The following is a 26,602-nucleotide window of genomic DNA, read 5'->3' as shown; positions in this document are numbered from 1 at the left end:
GTATCATTTGCAGGGCAGAATATTTTTACTAGCCTACTAGTCTTGGACGAGTAAGAAATTGCAGTGGATGAGTAAAAAATTGCCCTTTTCCTATCTTTAAAATTGAGTGGGCTAGTAATGTTTTCTCTCTGGACTAGTAACTTTTCTCCCCTTACTAGCAAGCCATTGAGAAAATTTCCCACTCCTACATTTCCCTTGAATTATTATAAATATTAGATGCATTTTTTTTCCTTTCTAAATGAAATCCAGGCCAATCATTCAACATTCAAAATTGTATGCAAATGAATGTTAATAGTCCTTATATTGAAGATAGCTCTAAAATATAGGGCTTCGTTCTAATCCATCAGGATTCCCATGTAAAGTACACTACATGACTGAGTTTTTCAAATTATTTGCAATTTATTTGAACCCCCTAAACCATTTATCACAGGTTTCACATGCTTTAGTAGCATGATAACACCCTATAGACCTTGCATTGTGATATTTCAAAAATCTCATTCTAGTTTCATAAGCAAAGATTTTCCTGGCCCAGATCTATAAATAGATCAGGTGGTACCATGGGACACAGGAGGTATTCGATAAGGTTTGTGAATAAACAAATCATATTCTGACTAATGGTGTTTTTTTAATAGAAATTTATTTAATGAGTGGGCGGAGCCAACACTCAAAGAAAATGGCTGAACATTAATGTGAGCTCTGTCTTCCTCTCTGGCGAAAGATCCAGTTCAAGTCAGAATATGTAGCCAGAACAGGCTACTGAATGTGTAACTATATGTTAGGACACATCGATTTACCTATTCATATCAAATGCTGTGCGGCCATACTGAGCACCCCTTCTGGAAAATGGTCGGTGGAAAGCGAGTCGGGTGCTGTGCAGGCCTCACTAGTAATGGTGTGATAATATTTTTACTGCACAACAGTCCAAATGCTGTATTGAGCCTCAGCGGATCATGTATAAAGACAGTTGCCCATGCCTGAGACCAAGGCGCTACTACTTTTAGAAGGACCAACATACAGTACACCCTGGGAAACTTCTTGTGGATTGTCCCTTACATATGAGAAATTATCTCTTTATCTCTTTTTTTTCTTTTAACTACACCACAAAGGGCTGGGAGCAAACATTGGCTTAAAAGGCTTCCCTACAAATCAGTAAAGCGCTTCAAAGCACAGACATCTAAAACCTTGCAAAGATCCAGAACTTTTCTGATTAGATTTAGAAGGAATATATTTCTGCCAAGTGGTCATTAAGCACAGCAAATGCTCTTTTATCAACATACATGGAATGCACAAAAACATTTTTAACTTTTAGCTGCATGGTTTGGTAGACTTGGTAAGAGATGGCTGTAGATTATCCTAAATCAGAAATAAGTCAGTGGGTAATATTTATCCCCATCTCAATTGAGGACAACTAGGTCAATCACCCCATCCTGTTGGCTAACTTTTAAGAGAACTTTCACATGTGGATATCAGCAATGCATGTTAACATGTGCAGGTGGCTTCCCCATTTTAATCGACAGTAACAGGCGAAAACTTCCAAGTTAATGCTTGTTTAAATTGGAAATCTGCCTTTGCTGAGCACCCACTGTGGTTTACTTCATGTTAAGGTCCAATATTTGGCCTGACAGTGAGAGAGGTCCAATCTCGAATATATATACAGTATATATATATATATATATATATGCATACAAAGAGAGAAGCGCTCTACCAGGAACGAACAACAGCTCAGTGGCTTGTTCTATGGTGATTTACCATCCGGAAGCAGCCTCTTTTAGACCAGTGTGCTTTTCACAGAAGAAAACTTTCCTGAAGTATATCAGTCTGATCCTGCCAAGTAAGGTCAGTCCAGCCCCGAAATAACAGGCAATTCTCCTCTGAACAAGGAACATGACAACCCCAGACGATCGTTTTGGCCTCCTATGGGCCTCGTCAGTGAGGTGCAGCCACATTCCTCTAAGCACACTGGGCAAGGAGTCCACGTCTGGTTTCCCCCATCACCCATAGGGAGACTTCCCCAGGGTCATAATAATTTGCATACAAAGAGAGAAGCGCTCTACCAGGAACGAACAACAGCTCAGTGGCTTGTTCGATGGCGATTTACCAACCGGAAGCAGCCTCTTTTAGACCAGTGTGCTTTTCACAGAAGAAAACTTTCCTGAAGTATATCAGTCTGATCCTGCCAAGTAAGGTCAGTCCAGCCCCGAAATACCAGGCAATTCTCCACTGAACAAGGAACATGACAACCCCAGACGATCGTTTCGGCCTCCTATGGGCCTCGTCAGTGAGGTGCAGCCACATTCCTCTAAGCACACTGGGCAAGGAGTGCACATCTGGTTTCCCCCATCACCCATAGGGAGACTTCCCCAGGGTCATAATAATTTGCATACAAAGAGAGAAGCACTCTACCAGGAACGAACAACAGCTCAGTGGCTTGTTCTATGGCGATTTACCACCCGGAAGTAGCCTCTTTTAGACCAGTGTGCTTTTCACAGAAGAAAACTTTCCTGAAGTATATCAGTCTGATCCTGCCAAGTAAGGTCAGTCCAGCCCCGAAATACCAGGCAATTCTCCTCTGAACAAGGAACATGACAACCCCAGACGATCGTTTCGGCCTCCTATGGGCCTCGTCAGTGAGGTGCAGCCACATTCCTCTAAGCACACTGGGCAAGGAGTCCACGTCTGGTTTCCCCCATCACCCATAGGGAGACTTCCCCAGGGTCATAATAATTTGCATACAAAGAGAGAAGCGCTCTACCAGGAACGAACAACAGCTCAGTGGCTTGTTCTATGGCGATTTACCATCCGGAAGCAGCCTCTTTTAGACCAGTGTGCTTTTCACAGAAGAAAACTTTCCTGAAGTATATCAGTCTGATCCTGCCAAGTAAGGTCAGTCCAGCCCCGAAATACCAGGCAATTCTCCTCTGAACAAGGAACATGACAACCCCAGATGATCGTTTCGTCCTCCTATGGGCCTCGTCAGTGAGGTGCAGCCACATTCCTCTAAGCACACTGGGCAAGGAGTCCACGTCTGGTTTCCCCCATCACCCATAGGGAGACTTCACCAGGGTCATAATAATTTGCATACAAAGAGAGAAGCACTCTACCAGGAACGAACAACAGCTCAGTGGCTTGTTCTATGGCGATTTCTCCTCTGAACAAGGAACATGACAACCTCTGACAATTCTCCTCTGAACAAGGAATATGACAACCCCAGACGATCGTTTCGGCCTCCTATGGGCCTCGTCAGTGAGGTGCAGCCACATTCCTCTAAGCACACTGGGCAAGGAGTCCACGTCTGGTTTCCCCCATCACCCATAGGGAGACTCCCCCAGAGGAATGTGGCTGCACCTCACTGACGAGGCCCTTAGAAGGCCGAAACGATCGTCTGGGGTTGTCATGTTCCTTGTTCAGAGGAGAATTGCCTGGTATTTCGGGGCTGGACTGACCTTACTTGGCAGGATCAGACTGATATACTTCAGGAAAGTTTTCTTCTGTGAAAAGCACACTGGTCTAAAAGAGGCTGCTTCCGGGTGGTAAATCACCATAGAACAAGCCACTGAGCTGTTGTTTTCGGTTCCTGGTAGAGCGCTTCTCTCTTTGTATGCAATATATATATATATATATATATAAAAATATATATAGCAATAGCAGTCAACCCCCTAAGGGGAAGAAAAACGCTTCACTCTCCTGTGTCCTGGAGCTTTTGGGACACAGGATTTTGTCTTAACCCATTGAGAAAGATACCAACAGGTATTGAAACGTTTGGGATGACCTCTTTCTACTGATTTCCTTTGAGGATTGATTAAAGGCTTTTACTGTTTTTTCAAAGACCGGAGAGTGAAGCGTTTTTCTTCCCCTTAGGGGGTTGACTGCTATTGCTATACATTTCTACGCAGCACCCCGGCAGATGTGGCTGTAACAGTGAGTGCACTTAACTTGGCTTTTGTTTTATATATATATATATATATATATATATATACATACATACTGTTATACACCTTTAATTTGTTCCCAGTCTAGCACCTTGTCTCCAAAGCATTACATTTTTCAGCACAACATTTTACTAACCATTGTAATATGGGAGATAATAGCACATCCTGCGCTATACATTCAAAGTTTAGGGTGCACTAGAACCTTTTTTGTCATGTTAAGTTTCTTTGAAAACCTTTTTTTAACACTCATTTGTAATACCAGATTATGCTATTGGTTGTACTCTACTGGAATCTAGGCCTTAGTTGTGTAAATGTTCTTGAGTAAATGCTACTGCACTCAGCAAATAAGAACTTTTAGCAATGTGGAAAAGCAATAATTACAGACAAAAAAAACATTCCCAGAATAGGCTTTGTGAATGTTCACAATTGTAAAATATTCACATATCTATTTTATTACAGTAAAGTTGTCTCGCTGGATACAACATTAATTATCTCAAAACCTGCCAGTTTTTAAAGGGACACTAAAGTCTAAATTTAACTTTCATGATTCATATAGAATGTGCAGTTTTAAGAGACTTTCCAATGTATTAAAGTTATCAAAGTGTGCATAGTCTTGTTATATGAGCACTTTCTGAGGCACCAGCTTCCACTAAGCAAGTCCAGGAATTCACAGTTTATATGTATATGAGTCTATTTAATACCATATAAAGATTTTTTTTTCCAGTATAAAGGGAGTACTATATGCCCAGTGAAGGAATTTATATGGGATAATTTATTGTCCCTTGAACTTAAAAGTCCTAAGTCCCACATGGCAAAACATTTTGCTTTCTCTGTTGTTACTGATTTTAGGCATGTAGCCGGAAACTAAGGGTAATCTGAAGCACATACACATTTGTGACTGGTGCAGGCCGAAACTGTCCGAATAAGCTGGAAACAAAGATTTAAAGTTAGAAAAACAGCAGCACTGTAATGCACCAAAATAGTTCAAAATGAACTTTTATTATGCATACATAAAATCAGAGACAGCCTGTGAACACCCTGACGCATTTCATGTCTGTCACAGGCACTTAATCATAAGGATACTTGCCATGGCAGCTTCCCCCAAATTAAAAGGGAAGTGTCTAATCAGAGTAATACATTTAAAAAAAAAACAAAAGAATCAATAAAGATGTTTACATACTACTAAAAATGGTGCAAGAGAATAGTTTTGATAAAAATAAGTCGTATTGCTATGCAAAAGTTATATTGATGCATATATACACAAAATGTTCAAAAAAAGGAAAATAGAATTGGATAAAGTGCTAAAACACACTACAACCAATATCCAAACAGTTATGAAATCAGCATAATACAATGATCTAGTTCACAAAATAACTCGTATCTCATTCAGGATTCAAGCCATAAAGGGATATTGTAAATCTAATACAATTATTTTTGTCTGTAGCATCTAAGATGTATTTCCACCCCTAGGTAGCAACTTTGAAATCTCTATTACTTTAGTAGACATATGAAATATATTAGTCATGTGTTCATAATTAAAATGTCTGGCTATAGTTTATTGCTTATCATAATTTCTTACATCCCTTATATATTCCCTAGCCCTGAACCTCAGTTTTCACAAGGTTTGTCCTACATACTTCTGAGAACAAATAGAACATTCTAAAAGATAAACAATAAAGTCTGTCCTACAATTTGCATAATGTGTTATTTTAAAATTTTGATTAGTTACAGTACTCCTAAAGGAGATTCCTACCATTATTGTTTCACATGTAATGCAACGGCCAACACCACACTTGAAAGTACCCTTTTCTTAATTCAACTGTTTTTTTCACTATTGCTCTTACTACACACCAAACCTGATGACAATCTAGAAGACAGAGTTGGAGCCTTTCTGGAAACAAACTTGCAATTCTTTACTATAGGGGCCAAAGCCTCATAATTTCTCAAAACATGCAGATTTATTATTTAGGATCCTACAAACCATATGATACGATTGGGAGAATTCCATTGAAAATACCATAGAATCCTTTGTGAACTATTTATTTATATTTTTCAGAGTTTGTTGCTTCTTTATTCTTAAAAACCACATGACTTCTTCCAAGTTATGGTTCAAGAGTTTTTCATTATAACCTCTACGTTTTAATCTAGAGATAAGGGACTGTGCTTGTTTCTCAAACAATTCCTCAGAATTGGAATTCCTCTTTAATCTCATGAATTGACTTCTGGGACTAGATTTGATTAAGTCTTTTGGGGTGACACGAATTAGCATGTAACATAGTATTCCCAGCTGTCAATGTACGTGTCAGGAGAATCTGTTGCTTTATTCACATTGTGGACAGTTTCCTTTTAAATTTGCTTTCTTGTGGAAACTTCTCCCTATTTAAGTTCCTCCTGAACAATACATCTTGCTAGGTAATTTGTATTCACAGGGTAATTGTACTGTGCACTATGTATCCAGGTCTCTATCTACTGTCCTGCACTACAGAATTGCTTTTAGCTTCGTGCTAATCACTTCTAGACCCAAAGGATTTACCTGCCAACAACATTGAGTTTCTAACCAAATTCAATCAGCTGTTTTTGCCGATACGCTGACCGGAGGATTTTCGGCACACTCTCCACATGCTGTAGCATGTGACGTCATCCAGCTCGTTCACAAAATCATTCAGGCTGCAATCTGGGCCCAGTGTAATGGATCACTGTACGGTATTGTACTTAGCAAGGAACTTGCACCTCTAAATTGTACATTAACCTGTCCCAGCTTCGCTTCTCCTCCTCTTGCTCCGCTTATGCTATTTACTCAGCACATCCAGCAAACTGAATCTGTATATACTGATTACTAACGGTCCTCAGCAACTTCTGTGCTTTGCCCTTCTATAACAACTGTATCCTGGTCATACTTATTTGACAACAGTTTCCTGCTACAGATGTTGCTTACCAAAGATGTATACACTTAGGTATCTCAATAACGGTTATACCATTCCATGTTGCAAAACCTCCAACTGATACTTTGCGTTGCAGACTCCTCATCATCTATAGTGTGAGCTAGTATTGTTACATTTACATCCTTCATTTTCTACTAAAGTAACTATATACACATATATTTTGTTCTATATTACACTACAGTATTCTTTGTGTTTAAACATCATCTTGACCCTCACAAGGTCACCCTCAGATCCATGAGCACAATTAGGGTATTACATTAACCTTAATACCCGTGGTTTGGTGTGAGACTGAGTGGTGACATATATATGTATATAAGGTATTAATAAAAATCATTCACACATTTACAAGCATTCCTGATGTATCCTGACAGTACAATATGTTTAGATTATAATCAGCCCTGTTTCAACTACAACCTCTAATTGAGGGTCCAAAAAGTTAATTCTCTCTTTTTGAATTACTCTTCCAAATTTCAAATCGTTATGGGTTTCTAACTTTAAACCATTTTGCTTTACAAAGACCAGGGGGGCATGGAATGATGATACAATAAAACATGTACAATCAGTATTGGAGTTCCAGGTGATAGATAATGTATAAAAAAGAATTACAGGTGTTGATAGACAAGTAGTGCTTAATAGAAAAGAGGCCTTTTGGATTTATAATTTATAATTATTATTTCATTATTTATAACTTATAATTTAAGAACTGGTAAACCTAATGGCATAAATGAAATTTCAGATCTAAAATTATATACAGGAAATTAAAGTCATAATAGCCTATTTGTTTTCTCTTTTTTTTCTTATATTGATTAATTTATACTTGATTATTATACAATACAAATATTGTAGGGGATTAAGAACACAACTATGGCAATATTTCTTTTTGTATATAACATTTTCTTTTTTTTTTTAAAGTATAGCAATGTGTTCATATGTATAAATTCACATACTGTACATTTATTGATTTTAACCAGTTTTGGGCCGGATAATGAGTGGAGCACAAACATTCGGGTTTTCGCATTCATTTGCGCAAAGGTTTAATTTGATCTGGTATTGCAAGTTGAAAGTAAATGTGATCGCTTGAAGTTAACTTTCGTCAGGTTAGCACGTCCTTAGAGCTGTGGTTAACTGTTTTGCAAAACAAATAAATATCACAAAACACATCAAAAATACATTACAAAGTACACTTACACTCATAATAAGATTACTTTAAAAATGTGTAGAAGTAGGTACTGAAATAGTTCAAAAATACTAACGAAAACAAATGTAATTGTTTAATTAAAATTCAGTATTGGTTTCATTTTAAACCAAAACGCTTGTCTAAAATTACATTTTCTTTGCTAAACCTCTCAATAAACCCCACAATAAAGTGGAATTCATGTAAACAAGGCTGTTTGTATAGTCTATTTTAATGACTGTTCCATATCTAATTGTTTGCAGCAGAACCATGAGATAAAAAGATGGTGGTGTGGATTACTTTATAGAAACTCAGTGGAATTTTAAAATCCAATAATTTTCAGAGTTAAATTACATGAAAAATGGGAAAAAATAAATAATGTAAGTTTATTACAAAGTTTTTTAAATACACATAATAAAACACTTTGGGCTAGATTAAAAATGGCGCTGTATTTTCCATTTCACTATAGAGAACATTCAGCTAGAATTAAGATGTTTGCACAAGTTTGGTCGCACTAGTATTGGAAATTGAAAGAAAACTTTTTTTTGTTCTAGCAGTAACCCGACTAGCGCAAAAATCTGAACTTAGAATACCGCATGCACATTCACTTTTTCCCCCATAGAAGTCAATGGAGAAAAAAAAGTGGAAAAAAAACCCAACTCTTGCGCAAACACTATAACAATTTCTCATTAGCGATAACCTGACATGAAAATATGAATGTCATATTCCAATGTTCTTTACGTAAAGGACTATTTTCTATTTATTCATAAATAAATATTTCTACATATATCTGATGTTTTTTTAAACAAATATATATTTATACCTATACATATAGAGTATTATATATAGGTATAGATATACACAGATATATATATAGGAATATCTATTTAGAGATACTTAAAACATATTCTGTTATGTAAAGAATATAGGAATGGGAAATATTTACAGTAAATACATCATTTAAAATAAAAATAAATATGTATATTGCATAAACATGTTTTTACATGTTTTCATCTACTTAACGGCAAAAGGTTCTAATGCACTTAAATATATCAATACTATAGGTCTATATATGTATACATATATATTTATGTGTTTATATGTGTATATATGTCTGTAAATACATATAAACACATATAAATACATAAATGCATATGTACATACATATTAACATATATATACATACATATCCATCTTTAGTATATGTATGTATCTCAATGTTAAAGCCCTTTGGTGGCTATTTTTCTCTAATACTCGAGATCTCATATCTTTAAACACTTTTTTACAATATTTTTTAAGAATAATTTTTAATAGACAGTATTATAAATGTAACTGTACTTTGTAGTGTATTTTTGAAGTGTTTTGTGCAACTTTACATTTTCGCCAAACAGTTAACCATAACTCTGAAATCGCGGTAATGATTGATTCCTATGGGGAAACTAAAGTTATGTTTACACCTAAAACCCTAACATGAAACCCGAGTCTAAACACCCCTAATCTTACACTTATTAACCATCAATCTGCTGCTCTGGACACCGCCGCCACCTACATTATACTTATGAACCCCAAATCTGCTGCCCCCAACATCGCTGACACCTAGATTATATTTATTAACCCCTAATCTCCCTCCCCCAACATCGCCGCCACCTACCTACATTTATTAACCCCTAATCTCCCACCCCCAACATCACCGCCACTATTCTAAATTTATTAACCCCTAATCTCTGAGGAAGCATATGTACGCATGCGCGAAACGTCAGATAGAAAGAGCTGAACCTCTTGTCTATCACTCGTATGAATAAACACTGTTGGCACTGGCTATCTTGTTCCGGATCTGTTGTTTTTTCTTTAAGTTTATTAACCCCTAAACCTAAGTCTAACCCTAACACCCCCTAACTTAAATATAATTTAAATAAAGCTAAATAAAATTACTATAATTAACTAAATTATTCCAATTTAAAACTAAATACTTACCTATAAAATAAACCCTAAGCTAGCTACAATATAACTAATAGTTACATTGTATCTAGCTTAGGGTTTATTTTTATTTTACAGGCAAGTTTGTATTTATTTTAACTAGGTAGAATAGTTATTAAATAGTTATTAACTATTAATAACTACCTAGCTAAAATAAATACAAATTGACCTGTAAAATAAAACCTAACCTAAGTTACACTAGAACCTAACACTACACTACAATTAAATAAATTCCCTACATTAAATACAATTAAATAAATTAAATTAGCTAAATCACAAAACAAACCACCCTAAATTACAGAAAATAAAAAACAAATTACAAGATAGTTAAACTAATTACACCTAATCTAATAGCCCTATCAAAATAAAAAAGCCAACCCAAAATAATAAAAACCCCTAGCCTACAATAAACTAAAAATAGCCCTTAAAAGGACCTTTTGCAGAGCATTGCCCCAAAGAAATAATCTCTTTTTCCTATAAAAAAAAAAATACAAACAACCCCCCAACAGTAAAACCCCCCACCCACACAACCAAACCCCCCAAATAAAAGCCTAACTAAAAAACCTAAGCTCCCCATTGCCCTGAAATCGGCATTTGGATGGGCATTGTCCTTAAAAGGGCATTTAGCTCTATTGCAGCCCAAAGCTCTAAGCTAAAAAATAAACCCACCCAATACACCCTTAAAAAACCTAACACTAACCCCCTGAAGATCGACTTACTGTTCTGAAGACCGGACATTCATCCTCAAGGAAGCGGCAGAATTTTTCATCCAACCGGGCTGAAGTCCTCAACGAAGCAGAGAGAAGACTTCATCCAAGCTGGGCGAAGTGGTCCTCCAGACGGGCAGAAGTCTTCATCCAGACAACATCTTCTATCTTTATCCATCCGATGCGGAGCGGCTCCATCTTCAAGACATCCGACGCGGAGCATCCTCTTCATCCAGAGTCTTCTTACTGAATGAAGGTTCCTTTAAATGACGTCATCCAAGATGGCATCCCATAGATTCCGATTGGCTGATAGAATTCTATCAGCCAATTGGAATTAAAGTTGAAAAAATCCTATTGGCTGATGCATCCATCTGGATGAAGACTTCTGCCCATCTGGAGGACCACTTCACCCAGCTTGGATGAAGACTTCTCCCGGCTTCATTGAGGACTTCGGCCTGGTTGGATGAAGACTTCTGCCGCTTCCTTGAGGATGGATGTCCAGTCTTCAGAAAAGTCGATCTTCAGGGAGTTAGTGTTAGGTTTTTTTAAGGGTGTATTGTGTTGGTTTATTTTTTAGCTTAGGGCTTTGGGCTGCAATAGAGCTAAATGCCCTTTTAAGGGCAATGCCCATCCAAATGCCCCTTTCAGGGCAATAGGGAGCTTAGTTTTTTTTAGTTAGGCTTTTATTTGTGGGGTTTGGTTGTGTGGGTGGTGGGTTTTACTGTTGGGGGGGTTGTTTGTATTTTTTTTTTACAGAAAAATAAGAGCTGATTTCTTTGGGGCAATGCCTATTTGTTTTTTATTGTAGGCTAGGGGGTTTTATTATTTTGGGTGGGCTTTTTTTATTTTGATAGGGCTATTAGATTAGGTGTAATTTGTTTAACTATCTTGTAATTTGTTTTTTATTTTCTGTAATTTAGTGGTTTTTTTTTTGTGATTTAGCTAATTTAATTTAATTTATTTACCGTATTTTCCGGCATATAAGACGACTGGGCGTATTAGATGACCCCCTACTTTTCCTGTTAAAAATATAGGGTTTGTGCTATACTTGCCGTATAAGACTACCCCCTTACCCCCTCAATGAATGCAGCACGCACACCAAATAAAAATTAAAAAACATCAGATTATTTAATTCAAATGCTTATGACATGAAGGTACATCTTGCCATATGGGATATACGGTAGGTTCTCACCTCAAAATTCACCCAGTGTGCAGATAACTTTTTGTTGCATGTATTTGTGTGTGTGTGGGGGTGTTTGTGGTGGTTAGCAGGGATAATTGGGGGGGGGGGGGTCCATGGGCAGGCTGGGGGCTCCAAACAACTGTTAGGACCAGACCCAATTTAAGGCACCATTTTGCCCAGGTTTGTAAGCCCTGCGCTAAACACTTCTGCTTCCACAACTGCGTGCTCCTTTTAACTGCAGCACACTCATGTAAGAGTAAGAGCCCCTTTTAACAGCAGCACATGTTCACAGCCTAATAGCAAAGTTATCATTTTCCAGTAGTTCGAGCTGCAGGCTGCTGATTGTCACACAAGCATGGAGTACAAGTAGTATCCCAGTAGTTCACATGCTGAGCGGCATAGAAGTCAGTCAGCATGTGTCAGGATATTCACCTGAATTGCTGAATTTCCTAATTCATGTAGGAAGAAATATTTATCCTTTAGTTGAATCCAACTGTAGTAGAATATAAATTAACTAATAAGGATTTCTATGAGTTTTGTTTAATAGGTGTGTAGAAGATTTATTCCTAAATAATAGGTGGCAACATATGAAATCTTGTTTATAATTAGAAATAAACCTTGCATTGATATATGGTGGAAATCTACACAAGTAAATCTATAGTCAGGAGGATGGCAGCTTATGACAGAGATACTAAGTGTAGGACACCAATATAAAAGATACAGACAAATGCAGCACAATATTAGTAAAGACTGTTAACAAGTTATGGTTTAGGTACCAGGTAATTATTAACATTAGAGAGGAGTATTTAGGTAAGAATTCTTACTATTTAGTGGAAGTCCAGATACTCTGTAACAGGAGGAGATCCTTTGGAGTTGAGACAGTCTGTGTGCAGCTCCGGCATGTGACGTCACACCTGCAGTGTTACCGAAACCGGAAGTTGGAAACTGTCAGCTCTGAGAGAGCAGGAGTTTCAGGGAGACAGATTGATCCTTAGAAATTACTCCAATGAGATGGTAAGTGAGAGCGGATGCTCACAAGGTGATAGCTGGTGAGAGAGGTGAGGTCTGCACAACAGGGATACAAGAAGATGCAGGAGCTGGATAATTCTGAGCTAGTGGAACAAAACAATCAAGCAACTATTAGACTGTGGGAGGAACCTTTATACCTGATGGTAGACACCTCCTATTAAAGGGAAAGCAAGGATAGGTGAAAGCATGACAGCATGTGAACTACTGGGATACTACTTGTACTCCATGCTTGTGTGACAATCAGCAGCCTGTAGCTCGAACTACTGGAAAACGATATCTCCGCTATTAAGCTATGAACATGTGATTTAGCTTTGGCTGTCTCGCTGCCCTCCTGCCACTGCCAATGAGTCTTAACACAGTTATAACCCCACGCCACGGTTATTCATTCCTTACCTACTAGCTCCCAACCAATAAGTGTGGTGTTGCTTTCCAAAACGTATGTAACTCCCCAGTAATTGCAATAAACGAGCTCTCACTGCCCGCCATTACATACAACACATCTCCTTGGCAACCTCTGCACCCGCCCAGTGCCCGCCTCTGTTTCAGTGGAGCTCAGTTTAGGATAACGTCTGTACTCTGTAATAATAAGGCTTATAAGACGACACGTGGGTATAAGACGACCCTCGACTTTTGAGAAGATTTTCGTGAGTTAAAAAGTCGTCTTATACGCCGGAAAATACGGTAACTGTATTTAATGTAGAGAACAAAATAATCAAGCAACTATTAGACTGTGGGAGGAACCTTTATACCTGATGGTAGACACCTCCTATTAAAGGGAAAGCAAGGATAGGTGAAAGCATGACAGTACTCCCCCCCAAGGATCCACACTGAGGATCAAGGTCCAGGATGATCAGGATGAGAACGATGGAAACGAGAAATCAGACGTCTGGCAGATAAATTAGAGGCAGGCTCCCAAGTATCATCTTCAGCTGGGAAACCTTTCCAATGGACCAAATATTGGAGAGTGCCATTCATCCATCTATAATCCTTAATAGACCCTACTTCATATTCCTGTTCCGTGGACTGAGGTGAGGGGACTGATACAGAGGGGGTTTCCTGCTCCCTTATAGGTCTAAACGGTTTCAAAAGAGAGACATGAAATGTCCTGTGTATCCTGAAGTTTTCCGGTAAGGAAAGCTTAACAGCATTTGGATTGATTATTGACTCAATTTCGTACGGTCCAATAAACAGAGGAGTCAACTTACGTGATGGGTAAGGAAGTCGAAGATTCCTTGTTGACAACCAAACTTTGTCACCTATGGCATAAGAAGGAGAAGGTGAATGTTTGAGGTCATAATAAAACTTTTGATATTCTTTCATCTGTCTGATATTATTTTCAATAGTAAGAAAGGTGTCAGCAATGGTGTTGACACATTGGTTGACTAGAGGACTTGAACCATTCTTGAGAGCATCATAGTGGAAGTGGGGGTGGTATCCATAGTTGATATAGAAAGGAGAATGTTTAGTTGTGGAATGTACATAGTTATTGTAAGAGAATTCTGCATATGGAAGTAAAGACGACCAATCATCCTGGTGTTCGTTAGTAAAACAGCGTAGAAATTGTTCTAACCATTGATTGGTTCGTTCCGTCTGTCCGTTCGACTGTGGATGGAATGAGGTACTTAGGCGTTTTTGTATATTAAGTGCTTAACAGAGTTGGTTCCAGAATCTACTAGTGAATTGGGAGCCTCTATCGGAGGTTATACTGAGAGGAACTCCATGAAGTTTTATGACATGTTGAATCAAATGATGAACTGTTTCAGAAGCGGTGGGTAGTTTGGTTGATGGAATAAAATGAGCCATCTTTCTGAACAAATCAACGACAACTATAATAGTAGTATAACTTGATGATTTAGGCAAATCCACTATATAGTCAAGAGCTATATCCGTCCAAGGACGTTTAGGAGTGGGTAGAGGTTGTAACTCACCATCTGGTTTTTGGTTTCTGGGTTTGGACACAGTACAAATTCTACAGGATAGGACGTATTCTTTGATGTCCTTGTTAATATTAGGCCATCAAAAGTATCTGCCTATCATTTCGGAGGTCTTTTTTATTCCTGGGTGTCCAGCCAGGGGGTTGTCATGGTTGGTTTTAAGAATTTGAGACCTTAATGTTTTTGGAACATAAACTAATTGTCCATGATAAAGAAGGCCATCATTGGATAGCGATACCTGAGATGATGGTATTTCATTATCACTTAGTTGGTGTCTTTTAAAGAGTGTTACGGAGTCATCCGTGAGACCTATAATATGTTCAGCTGGTATGATAGTTTGGGGACCTTGAATTTCCGTTGGCTTTTCATAAATTCTAGATAAGGCATCTGCCTTTAGATTTTTGTTACATGGCCTATAAGTGATGACATAGTTAAATCTACTAAAGTAAAGATTCCAGCACACCTGTCTGGATGTTAAGGTGCGATTGGTTTTCAGGAACTCTAAATTCCTGTGATCTGTATAGATCAATATAGGAATTTCAGTTCCCTCCAATAAGTGTCACCAGTGTTCAAATGCTGATTTTATCGCCAGGAGTTCTTATTCACCAATTGCATAATTAATCTCTGCATTATTCATAACTCTGGAGAAATAGGCAATTGGATGGAGAGGATGCTTTAAGGTTTTTACGTTGAGAAAGTACCGCTCCTACAGCATGGTCTGAGGCGTCTACTTCCAAGACAAACTGGAGTGATGGATCAGGGTAGGACAATATGGGAGCTGTTGTGAATTTCTCTTTCAATATATCAAATACCTCCTGAGTTGATTCAGTCCAAAGGAATTTAACGTTATTTTTTGTTAGATTAGTGAGAGGTTTTGCTAACTGAGCAAAGTTCTTGATGAACTTTCTGTAAAAGTTTGCAAAACCCATGAAGCGTTGTATTTGTCTCTTGGTAGTGGGTACGGGCCAGTCAAGGATAGTTTTTATCTTAGAATTTTCCATGTTAATACCTTCTGCTGAAATTACATAACCCAAGAATGTGATGGTTTTAACATTAAATATACACTTTTCAGGCTTAGCGTATAAGTGATGCTGTCTTAATCTAGAGAGTACTGTTCTTACATGTTTAATATGATCGGTCTGATTTTGTGAATATATAAGGATATCGTCTAGATAGATGATGACAAATACATCTAATAGGTCTTTAAATATGTCGTTAATTAAATATTGAAACATTGCTGGAGCATTACAGAGGCCGAATGGCATCACGACATACTCATATAAACCATAACGAGTACGGAATGCCGTGAGCCATTCGTCCACTTTTCTAACTCTAATGAGGTTGTATGCACCTCTCAGATCCAACTTAGTGAAACAAGTAGCTCCCTCTAGACGTTCAATAAGCTCGGGTATAAGTGGAAGGGGGTAGCGATTTTTTACTGTGCGTTTATTTAACTCCCTATAATCCACTATGGGACGGATAGTTCCATCCTTGTTCTTTACAAAGAACATACCAGCCCCCGCAGGAGAGGAGGAGGGTCTGATAAAGCCCTTTATCAAATTGTCTTCAAGATAACTTTTTAAATAATCAAGTTCCACTTTGGATAAAGGGAAAATGTGCCCACAGGGGATGTCTGCACCTGGAATTAACTCTATCGGGCAGTCATACTTCCTATGTGGGGGAAGATTTTCAGATTCCTTTTTACAGAATACATCCTTGAAATCTGAATACTCTGTGGGTATTTCATTTTCTTGAGTATGTAATATATGATGGCTAGTGTTACAGGTTGTAGTGCAATAAGGTGATGTGAAATGAATAGTAGAATTAGACCAAAATATTACAGGATCATGCAATTGTAACCAGGAGAATCCCAGAACTACTGGATAAAGCAGGGAGTCGATAACATCATAAGAAACATATTCTATGTGTGAGGATTGTATGGTTAACAACAGTGGAATGGTTTGAAAAAGAATTGGACCAGAGGAAATAGGGTTTCCGTCAATAACACAAGCTAAAACAGGATTCTGCTTTTTGATTAGTGGAATTTTATTTACAGTGACAAAATGTGAATCAATATAATTAGCGCTTGCTCCAGAATCAATAATCGCTTGACTGGTTAGCCGATGGTTCTCCCACTGTAAAACAAGGGGTAAGAGGAAATGAGTGGTTGAAGATTGTTCTGAACTACAACAGTAGGTAATGTCTATGTTCTTACCCTTCCTTTGACGAATAAGAAGAGTACAGTCCTTGACAGTGTGTTGAGCGGCTCCACAGTACAAGCAGAGGTTGTTATTTTTTCTTCTTTGCTTTTCTTGTGGGTTCAAGGGACCTCTTATTACTCCAATGTCCATAGCTTCAGGAGTAGACTGTGGTACTGGTCTATTGTAAGAATGTGAGGCTCCAGATGTGATGGGACATTTTGGAGTGAATTCAACTGAGCCTCGTTCATGCCTTCATTCACGAAGACGCCTATCTAAGCTAATACTTAGATTAATTAATGCATCTAATGTGTGGGGTAACTCAACTCTAGCAAACTCGTCTTTGAGTGAGTCTGACAAACCTAACCTAAACTGGTTTCTTAAGGATAACTCGTTCCATCCACTATCCTTGGACCACCTCTTAAACTCAGCTATATAGTCCTACACAGGTTTTTTATGCTGTCTCAGGGCTCTCATTGAATTCTCAGCAGTTAACTGGAGATAAGGATCATCATATAGCTGAGACATGGTTTGAAAGAAGGTGTCCAAGGGCTGTAGAATGGGGTCGTTAGTTTAAAAAAAACTGTTAGCCCAACTGCAAGGTTTGCCCTTAAGATATGAGATTGTTGTAAGGACTTTTACCTGCTCTGTAGGATAAGTGTGAGGTTTAAGAGTAAAGAGCAGATAACAGGCATTTCTGAATTCACTGAATGTTTTTCTATCCCCTGAAAATACATCAGGTGGGTTTACATTAGGTTCAATGGTATGGGATACCTTTTGTTTTTCAGCAATATTTAATATATTTTTTTAAAGTGGTGTTCTCTTGCTGGAGTGAGTTTAAGGCTTGAGTAATGTTTTCTACCTTATCTGTTTAGGTCTGCACATGAGTAACTAAGTCTACTGGATTCATTATTGAGGCTTGATTATTATGTCAGGATATTCACCTGAATTGCTGAATTTCCTAATTCCTGTAGGAAGAAATATTTATCCTTTAGTTGAATCCAACTGTAGTAGAATATAAATTAACTAATAAGGATTTCTATGAGTTTTGTTTAATAGGTGTGTAGAAGATTTATTCCTAAATAATAGGTGGCAACATATGAAATCTTGTTCATAATTATAAATAAACCTTGCATTGATATATGGTGGAAATCTACACAAGTAAATCTATAGTCAGGAGGATGGCAGCTTATGACAGAGATACTAAGTGTAGGACACCAATATAAAAGATACAGACAAATGCAGCACAATATTAGTAAAGACTGTTAACAAGTTATAGTTTAGGTACCAGGTAATTATTAACATTAGAGAGGAGTATTTAGGTAAGAATTCTTACTATTTAGTGGAAGTCCAGATACTCTGTAACAGGAGGAGATCCTTTGGAGTTGAGACAGTCTGTGTGCAGCTCCGGCATGTGACGTCACACCTGCAGTGTTACCGAAACCGGAAGTTGGAAACTGTCAGCTCTGAGAGAGCAGGAGTTTCAGGGAGACAGATTGATCCTTAGAAATTACTCCAATGAGATGGTAAGTGAGAGCGGATGCTCACAAGGTGATAGCTGGTGAGAGAGGTGAGGTCTGCACAACAGGGATACAAGAAGATGCAGGAGCTGGATAATTCTGAGCTAGTGGAACAAAACAATCAAGCAACTATTAGACTGTGGGAGGAACCTTTATACCTGATGGTAGACACCTCCTATTAAAGGGAAAGCAAGGATAGGTGAAAGCATGACAGCATGTGAACTACTGGGATACTACTTGTACTCCATGCTTGTGTGACAATCAGCAGCCTGTAGCTCGAACTACTGGAAAACGATATCTCCGCTATTAAGCTATGAACATGTGATTTAGCTTTGGCTGTCTCGCTGCCCTCCTGCCACTGCCAATGAGTCTTAACACAGTTATAACCCCACGCCACGGTTATTCATTCCTTACCTACTAGCTCCCAACCAATAAGTGTGGTGTTGCTTTCCAAAACTTATGTAACTCCCCAGTAATTGCAACAAACGAGCTCTCACTGCCCGCCATTACATACAACACATCTCCTTGGCAACCTCTGCACCCGCCCAGTGCCCGCCTCTGTTTCAGTGGAGCTCAGTTTAGGATAACGTCTGTACTCTGTAATAATAAGGCTTATAAGACGACACGTGGGTATAAGACGACCCTCGACTTTTGAGAAGATTTCCGTGAGTTAAAAAGTTGTCTTATACGCCGGAAAATACGGTAATTGTATTTAATGTAGAGAATTTATTTAATTGTAGTGTAGTGTTAGTGTAACTTAGGTTAGGTTTTATTTTACAGGTCAATTTGTATTTATTTTAGCTAGGTAGTTATTAAATAGTTAATATCTATTTAATAACTATTCTACCTAGTTAAAATAAATACAAACTTGCCTGTAAAATAAAAATAAACCCTAAGCTAGATACAATGTAACTATTAGTTATATTGTAGCTAGCTTAGGGTTTATTTTATAGGTAAGGAATCTTGACAGGAGAGGGTGTACCGCTCACTTTTTGGCCTCCCAGGACAGACTTGTAATACCGGCGCATTGCAAGTCCCATTGAAAATAGACTATACGCAATTTACGTAAGTCGATTTGCGGTAAGGCCAAAAAAGTGTGCAGTGACCCTAAACCTGCAAGACTGCTTTTTCAGTTTACCGCAAAACTCGTAATCTAGGTGTAAGTTTGCTAGATTAATAGTATTCTTTTGAGAAAGCCGACAGGTGAAACATGTCAAGGGCAGGTGGGAGTGTTATGGGGCTCCTAAGTTTGTTTTAATTCAGTACTTTAACCGGACTTGTAATATAATATATACATAATATTTGGGTTACTGACTGTTAAGATGATTGAGCTTTAAGTATGTCAGTGGATTGATAGGAATATTTAAACGTTGCTCTCCTTGATTGGAGACCTGAAGCGGAACTAATAGATAATAGCCGAAGCTGCATAGATTACTCCATAATCGCACACAGAGCAAGTGTGTAAACCTCTAACACAGAAGTAATTATATGGGCTCAGTATTATTAAAATGCTGCAACATTGTATCTACTAAATAGCAATTAAACTTTTATTAACCGATGATACAACTGAGTTTCTATATTACCAATACTTATATAAGTAGCCATTAAGCCTGTATCAAGTATGATAATAATAATAAATGAGATGTTGCAACAATTATTCTAGCAATATTAATTAAGCATATTTCTATTGGGTCTTAGCCAAGTAGTTATTAATTGTGCACAGTGTCTGACTTTATTGTATGCTGTGCACTACTTTGTTAAGCCATAACAGGGGCTATTACTATATTGTTATTGTAAGGGTCTGATCCAATCATAAATCAGCTGGTATTTTTATATCCAAGCAGCTCCCCTTACTTCTCATTTGAGGGAAATATTAGCCTGCACTGTGATATTGGCTTTACAGACCCACATAACAAACCTACTAGTTCTCTTAAAGGGGAAGAGTCCCGTGCATTTATTGTTACAACTTATGAGCTAGTTATAATTTAACTTATTAACTATTTAATATACTGGCATACAGTATATCTGTATTTTCTGACTACCATCCCAATATAGTGTGTTTATTTAGCAATAATATTGTAAGGCAGCTAAACTCCCTGAAGAGGGTTGTGGGTGAGTTGGATCACAACTGCAGTAGTACCAATAGTTTTGGATATAAGTGGATAAATCTTGTGTATGTCCCTTTAAGAATGGTCAGACTATTTGGTTACAGGAGAGAGATAGAAAGTCCTGTATTAAGTCTTTTAGATGGAATTTATGGTTGTCAGCTAGAAAGATTGTATTAGTTGTAATGAAACATAGATACAATTAATCCAAAGTCTGTTTGATAATGTAGAAGTCAGATTTTATATTAGGTGATTAGCTTTTCCCCTCTTTACTTTAACTTGACCCGGAGAAACAGTGAAGTCTGAGTTAATAAAGAACTTTTTACTCACAATCTGTTGGTCTCTGGTTTCAAATCCTTTCCGCTGTGAAGATATGGGGAGAGCGTGTTGAGGCAGCCTGCTGCAGCGTGTGACTGTGTGGAGAGCGGCGGTGACGTCACCGATGGAGGTGTGTGGCTGAGCACCAATCAAGTGCGAGAAAAACCGGCAGCTCCGATGCGAGCAAACAAACAAGCCACAAGTTAATTTTTTAGTTGGCAGTGTCTACCGCAAGTATGAGGAGATTGATAGAAGATTATAATTCAGAGAGGTGAGTTATGTCGAATGAATCCAAGCAAGTAGTTAGCCTTGTTGCTTTCCAGGATTAACTCAAAGGCTGGTTGAATTGATTAAACGGTCAGCTAATTTTTCAGTAATAGTCCGTTTGTTTTAGTTGGCTGCAGGATGCAGCTGTAACGAGAAATATGTTCTTAGTATTTTAAAGTTCCAATTCGATTTAGCTTGCTCAGTCAATTAGAAGAGTGGAAACTGTTTGTCTGAAGACTAGGTTCTGCACATTTTAGAAAATTAATTGACAATGAACCAGGGTGGATTGTGGGAATTTATTGGGAATTCTTAAAGGGATATACCATAGTGGAAATAAACATGACATATATATATATATATATATATATATATATATATATATATATATATATATATATATATATGTTGATTGGAGTAGCCATGTTAGTCTAGAGATTTAGATATCAAAATAACAGGAGTATTGCATTGAGCAATGATACTTTTTTAATTGGACTAACTATACATTTATAAGTTGACAAGCTTTCGGAAGAGTTAATAAAGGAAGCAACTCTTCCGAAAGCTTGTCAACTTATAAATGTATAGTTAGTCCAATAAAAAAGTATCATTGCTCAATGCAATACTCTTGTTATATATATATATATATATACACACACACAGCACCCATTGGTTTTCTCAGTCAAGTTCAAGTGTGATACACTCTAGCCACTTTCTTCAGAACTTTACCAATATTTCTCATATAGTAATCTGGATTGATGAAGAAGAAGCGACAGTAGAGGCATAATGTTGAATGCTGAACAATACTATTAATCTAATATACTTAACCTGATATATCAGATCAGTACCCATTTTTTTATTTTTCCTAGTCCATGGTATAAGACTGTTGTTTTTAAAGTTTTCCCATGTTTTAACATGATTAATAATAAAAATCATTGGTTTTATTAAAAGACAGTGAATGGGGGGGGGTGGCTAGGAAGCAGCAATGACCAGTCGCAAATCATAAAGCTCCCTGAACAATCCTATTAATCCATCAATTATCCATGAATAAATATCTCATCTTACCCCACATTTGTGATACTCAGCTACCTTATAACATGGTTTATCCATCATACTGAGATAGTTTCATTTGTGCTTTCAGGGAACTGACTTATCCCATTGGGAACTTAGGTGGAGGCCTACACTCGAACTCTCAACACCCACCCGGCTGCCTGGGTTAGAGCAGAAGTGGAACAGAACTTTACCTTACCCAAGGGGGAACCTGGAAATCATATCACAGCTAGATCTGGTGCCGTTACGCATCAAAGTAGATCTCGCACAGAATCCTCTCTAGCTGAAACCCAGGATGGTGCAGCCTCCTGATAAGCGATGACAATACAATCAAAGCACGGAGCGTTGATGGTCAGACCCTAGCAGTGGAGAGAGAACGAGGGTTTACAACTACGCAATGGAAGATATGAGAGGCAATGTACTATAAGGCATGGAACATATGTTTGTTTAGACCACCTACTATGTGGTAATCTCAGTCGAACGAACTTACCTGTCTGGTTGTGGTCCCTATATAAACTGACACAGACTCTACCTCAGTTCTGTTATCTACAGGCTATTATTATTATTATTTATTTATTTATAAAGCGCCAACAGATTCTGCAGTGCAAGATGAGGAGTCCCCAGCAAATGAGACAGAAAAGGACCTATTAGAGAGATAAGAGTGGATCCAGGTAGTGATGTCGCAAACTTAAAAATTTTGGTTCGCGAACTGCGGACTCGAACTTCCGCTACTGTTCGCGAACCGGCAAACCGCGCGAACCGCCATTGACTTCAATAGGCAGGCGAACTTTAAAACCCACAAGGACACATTTGATAGATACAAATTACAAAGATCAATAGATGCAATATCCATTTGATAGATACGAATTTTATCGATCAAAAGATGCAATATACATTTGATAGATACGAATTACATAGATCAAAAGATGCAATATACATTTTATAGATACGAATTACATCGATCAATAGATGCAATATACATTTGATAGATACGATTGATAGTTAGATAGATTTGATAGATGAATAGATAGATTTGAAAGATATATAATTTCCCTGACAGAGTATAACAATAAGACATGCGGTCTGGGACCCGTGGTGTGTTAAGTAGTACTATTCTTAGCAGTTTACTACTACCTGTTACTCCCCCTATCGGGGGAGGTCTATATGGCCTGCATTTTTTGAACAGGGAGATGGAAGAAGATGATTGGTCTGTCATACACGCTGGCAGGCAGGCAACTGCAATTCAATGGCACTAGCAGACTGATGATTCACAGTCAAAAAAGTTTTGATTTAAAATATTTTCAATACTGTTACAACAAATATGATTGGTGGCACTAGTTGGCTAGTGGGCCTGGCACACATGCTGGCAGGCAGGAAACTGCCATTCAATTGCACTAGCAGACAGATGATTCACAGTCAAAAAAGTTTTTATTTTATATATTTACACTACTGTTATAACAAATATGAATTGTGGCACTAGTTGGAAAGTGGGCCTGGCACACATGCTGGCAGACAGGCAACTGCAATTAAATAACAATAGCAGACTGATGTAACAGTTTGTTTTTAAAAAAGTTACACTAATGTTACAACAGATAGGAGTGATGGCACTCAGGATAGAACTAGGCACAGTATGTGCTGGCAGCCTGACATACAGGCTGGCACTAGTGGCAGGCTGGCCTATAAACTAAAATTAAATAACACTAGAAGACTGATGTAAACGTTTTTTTTTTTTACAAAATTTAAACTAATGTTACACCAGATAGGAGTGGTGGACTGACACTGAGGATGGAAGTAGGCACAGTATATGCTGGCAGCCTGACACACAGGCTGGCACTAATGGCAGCCAGGCTGGCCTGGCAACTAAAATTAAATAACAATAGCAGATGTAAAAAATGTTTTTAAAAAATTTACACTAATGTTACACCAGATATAAGTGGTGGAAAAAAGAGCTATTAATCACACTATATGATGTGGGCCAGAAACACACAGGCCTGATGGAAAATGAAATTAGATTACACTAGCAAAATGATTTTAAAGTTTTTTTTTTTAAATTTAAAATAATGTTAAGCAGATATGAGTGGTGGCTGGCTGCTGCTAGGACAGCAATTAACCACAGTATGCTGTGTAAGCCAGAAACACACAGGCCTGATAGAAAATGAAATTAGATTACACTAGCAAAATTATTTAAAAATTTTTTTTTAAAATTTAAAATAATGTTAAGCAGATATGAGTCGTGGCTGCTAGGGCAAAAATTAACCACAATATGCTGTGTAAGCCAGAAACACACAGGCCTGATATAAAATGAAATTAGATTACACTAGCAAAACGATTTAAAAGGTTTTTTTTTAAATTTAAAATAATGTTAAGCAGATATGAGTGGGGGCTGCTAGGTAGGGCAGCAATTAACCACAGTATGCTGTGTAAGTCAGAAACACACAGGCCTGATAGAAAATGTAATTAGATTACACTAGCAAAATGATTTAAAAGTTTTGTTGGTTAAATTAACACTAATGTTAAGCATATATCAGTGGTGGCACTAATCAAAGTATATGCTGTGAGCCTCACACACAGGCTGAAAGCCAGGCAAATGCAAATAAAATTACAAATAAAAAAAAAACGACTGACGTTATAGCCCTAAAAAGGGCTTTTTGGGGTGCTGTCCTTACAGCAGAGATTAGATGAGTCCTTCAGGACTGTAGTGGACACTAAATACACTAGCCTAGCTATCTATTTCCATATAATGTCAGCAGCAGCAACACTAAAGCTCCTCTCACTAAGAAAGCAAGATCGTAATGAATCTAAAATGGCTGATGCCAAGGAGCTGGGAAGGTCGGTGAGGGACTGTCTGCTGCTGATTGGCTCAAATGTGTCAGAAGGCTGTGAGATACAGGGTCAAAGTTTCCTCAATGATGACACATAGGGGGCGGATCGAACATCACATATGTTCGCCCGCAGCGGCGAACGCGAACAAGCTATGTTCGCAGGGAACTGTTCTCCAGCGAACAGTTCGCGACATCACTAGATACAGGAGAGGGTATTGTCACAGAGACCAAGGGAGCTGAGAGTCCGTAGGAGAAGGGGATGGTCAACAGTGTTGAAGGCAGCAGACAGGTTGAGTAAGATAAGTATAGAATAGTGGCTGTTGCTTCTAGCAGAAAGAAGATCGTTACTAACCTTGTTGAGGGCAGTCTCAGTTGAGTAAAAACAATAACAACCACAGTCCTAAGCCTACCCACTGATCGTACTTCTCACAATGTGCAATCGAGAGACAAAAAATGCTAATATAATGGGGTGTGGTTGGTACCTTTAGGCCTACTGTGTAGATGTGATATTAAAATTAGTGAGTTTTTCTTAACTCTAAATAGTTGGCCTTTGGGTATATTGTTTTTCCACGTTTTATGGTGGCAACACTTAGAGTCTATATAGTTGTTGGAGTCAACTTTTTTAAAACAGGTTCTGGTCTTTATCTCATCATTAATAATTTTAACTTCAATATCCAAAAAAAATTATATTTTCATTACTTGATTCATGGGTAAAATATAGGCCAAGGTTATTTGTGTTAAGATCTTCTATAAATAATCTCAATAGTTCAGAATCCCCCTTCCAGATAATAAATAAATCATCTATATAGCGCCTATAGAGCACAAGATTTGCACCCCAAGGACCATCTTCAAAAAAAGTAGCCCATGAATAAATTTGCATAGCTGGGTGCAAATCTTGTGCCCATAGACGTTCCCTGTATCTGCAAAAAATATTTATCATCAAATTTAAAATAATTCTTATTTAAAATTAACTCTATACATTCTAGTATGAATTTACATTGTATTGTTTGCATGTTGGTGTCTGATTGTAAATACTATTCGACTGCTAATAACCCTAAATTGTGTTTTATGTTGGTATATAATGAGCTAACACAGGTGACAAGAATATTGTTACTTTCCCATTTCACACTGTCCAAAATATTAAGAAAATGTGTGGAATCTGCTATATAAGAAGGTAATTCTTTAACATAATTTTGTAAAAAATTATCTATGTAATATGATAGATTAGACGTTTTAGACTCTATACCAGAAATTATAGGGCGTCCAGGTGGACGTTGTAGACTTTTGTGGATTTTTGGTATAAAATAGAAAATTGGTGTTCTGAAATTTTTTATAACCAAAAAATTCAGTTCCGAATCATTAAGAAGTCCACATGAGTGTGCTCTTCCAATAAGTTCTTGTATCTGTTTAAAATATAAATCTCCAGGGTCATTTTTTAATTTACTATAAGTGT

This window comes from Bombina bombina, chromosome 5 (assembly GCF_027579735.1).
Source record: "Bombina bombina isolate aBomBom1 chromosome 5, aBomBom1.pri, whole genome shotgun sequence".
Taxonomy (NCBI): Eukaryota; Metazoa; Chordata; class Amphibia; order Anura; family Bombinatoridae; genus Bombina; species Bombina bombina.
The sequence above is the reverse complement of the archived record's forward strand: the minus strand, read 5'-3'. Positions refer to the sequence as shown.